This window comes from Pseudorca crassidens, chromosome 4 (assembly GCF_039906515.1).
Source record: "Pseudorca crassidens isolate mPseCra1 chromosome 4, mPseCra1.hap1, whole genome shotgun sequence".
Lineage (NCBI taxonomy): Eukaryota > Metazoa > Chordata > Mammalia > Artiodactyla > Delphinidae > Pseudorca > Pseudorca crassidens.
In genome coordinates this window covers 37,093,653-37,096,394 of record NC_090299.1, presented here as the reverse complement: position 1 = coordinate 37,096,394, position 2,742 = coordinate 37,093,653, and the positions used below count along the sequence as shown (strand labels likewise).

Below are 2,742 nucleotides of genomic sequence, written 5' to 3'. Positions count from 1 at the left end.
GATGACCATGTGGGCTCTGGCAATAGTGGTGGCCGTGCAATATGGCTCTTTGCCTTCTCCATCCCTCCGTATGCCTGGCTCATTGCTGACCGTTTAAAAACCTGATATATCTCATTAGGATATTTGTTAGAGCAATCTTTAGGAATGGGGGAGGGGAGGGGACTGGAAGCAAAATGTGAGGACAGGAGGGTTTAATGGAGTTTTTTATATTGTATTTATTTTTAGGCTTCTGCCTCACGTTAAAGAGGATTTGAGACATTGTACTAAGATATAGTTTGTGCATAAGAAAGGGGAAAAAATGAGGGCATCTGGGTGCAATAGGAAAGTAAGGTGGAGTCAAGCTAAGTTCGGTCTGTGGAGGGTGCCACAGGTGGAGTGCATTTACACAGCTGAACTGCAAGGGTGACTGTGCTTCCTTGTGGCCAAAGCAAAGAGGTAAACACGATCACGTGCTAGATTCACAGGGTCTGTAAGACACACACATTGGCCCAGGGACTGCTTTGCTCTTCCTGGTACAGATAACTGAGAAGAAATTTTTCCCATAGATTTTCAGAAAGGGGAGCCTCACGGGCTTAGCTCAGTGGGACTGGGAAATCAGGTCTGCCCCGCCTTTGCCTGGGGAGGTCTGAATTGGGGGAAGGACAACCTGGGCACAGAGAGGTAAGGGAGTGGGAGGGGGTTATAACCACCCAGATGCAGAGCCCGCCCTGCCTGGGGGTCACCCTGGCTGGAGCTCGGCTTCCGGCCCATTGCTTCAAAGTCAGCAACTTTCTGAACCACCAAGGAGGAGGGAATAGGTCAGGGGGACCTATGGGTCTCTAGAGCCTTCTAGGTGGTGGGAATGTCAGCCCCCTGACCCCAGGCAGACAGAAACACTTGGGCCTGTGAGGTTTGAGGTGGGGAGGGGTCTCTCTCTTGGGGGGATGGGGAGTGTGCTCTCTGAGATGAGCCATTTACAGAATACTTGGTGTCCAGAAAGGTGGACCGTGAAAGTCATTACCAACACCCCATCTCCCCTTCCTGGAGAGTTCACCCAGCCCTCTCTTCCCAGCCCACAACAGTCTCAGGGCCACGTGACTGGTACTGGCCAGCGGAGCAGAAGTGCATGGTGGCCACACCCCCAGCCACGCCCCTTCCCCAGGCGTGACTTTTCTCCGGTTGATGCTCTCCTCTTCCTCAGCTCAGCGCGCTGGACACTCAGAGTTGACGACGCAGAGAGGCAGGCTGGAAGCTGACCGAGTCCCCAAGTCACAGTGTGAAAGGGCTGCTTGGAGAGCCACCAGGCCTGTGACAGACTGTGTCTTTAAGATTTAGGATTAGTCTGTTGCTGCGGCAGATCCAGTGGGATCTAAGGCAGAAGGAGAGTAAATCTCAGGGCTCCCTTGCTGTGGGACTAGATGGGAGAGTTTCAGCGGGCTCAGGAGCCTGTCTGCCTCGGTTTGAGTCTCGGTTCTGCCACCTGCTAGTCTGTAACCTTGGGCAAGGAATGTACCTTCAGTATCTCCACCTGTAAGTGGGGATAATAATAGTACCAGTGGGTAGGAGGCAGTGAGAATTTAATGAGGTCCTAGATGGGAAACAGCTAGTACCACATGTTCTTTCTATCACGGACCTAGTGTCTAGCCCTGTACCTGACATGTGGGAAGGTTGCACACCTGTTAGTTCCCTGCCTCCACCCTGACACCCTGCTTCTCCAGCCTTCCCTAACCCTACTTAACCTCATCCTGTGCTGAGTCGAAGGTCAACAATAAATACAGCAAGCCCAAGGGGGTGTTATGTGCTAATTGCCCAGCAGTGGGCTCAGAGTGGGGGACTTCACTGTGAATGGGCCCTGGGCTCGGAGAGGTGGACCTGCCTGGGTTCACATCCAGGCAGCACCTACTTGCTGTGTGACCTTGGGCAAGTCACATGACCTCTCTGTGCCTCAGCTGTCTGTAGAATGAGGACCTGTGCCTGGATGATACCTCTCTTCAGGTGCTCCAAGGCGCTCTGGCTTTGCCCATCTCCTCTATGACTGGCAGCAGGTCTGTGAAGGTGCTTTGGGGGCCCTGGGCACCCGTTGGCTTCACTGCCTTCACATAGTCCATGGAGGGTGGTCCAAAGTCATGCCTGACACAATGGGGGCGAGACTGGACTCAGTCTCTGGGTGGGCCTGAAGCTGCCCTCATGGCCCTGATGGGGAAGTGGGAGGAGCCTTAGTTTCTGGGGGTTAGCCCCCAGCACTCTCATCCTCCCCAGCTTTGTGGGGACCAGGGTTGAGACCCCCCTTGTATCCTGCTTTACCCATGAGCATTACAGCCCGCTCTTCTCATGTCATTACAAATTTATTACAAAGATAAATATTTAATGACTGCTTAGCATTCCATTGACTAGATGACCCTACGTTTCTTTAGCCAGTCCCCTAGGTTTGGACGTTTATGTTATTTCCAATCTTCTCACATCAATAACACCGGCATGGATACTTTTATCCCTAATCTTTATACAAATATGTAATTCTTTCCATAAGATAGATTCCTAGAAGTAGAATTCCTGAATCAAAATTATCTAAGACTCTTTGTACCGATGGTCAAATTTCTTTCTAGAAATGAACCTTTTTTTTAGGGAAGCAGAAATGGGCCATGAGCCCCAGAGAAGGGCTGGGACTGGCCTATGGTCATGAGGTGGGCGGGAGCAGAGGGGGTAGGAACTCGGCCAGGCTGACCCTCTGGCCAGCACTCGTCTGCCATTGCCCACCGGCGTGGA

At 52.2% G+C, this 2,742-nt stretch overlaps 1 pseudogene; it reads right to left on the bottom strand.

The window, feature by feature from the left end:
* Positions 1–577: 577 nt before the first annotated feature.
* LOC137222986 (cyclin-dependent kinase 2-associated protein 2 pseudogene) lies at positions 578–2,087 on the bottom strand (annotated as a pseudogene).
* Between the last annotated feature and the right edge of the window lie 655 nt (positions 2,088–2,742).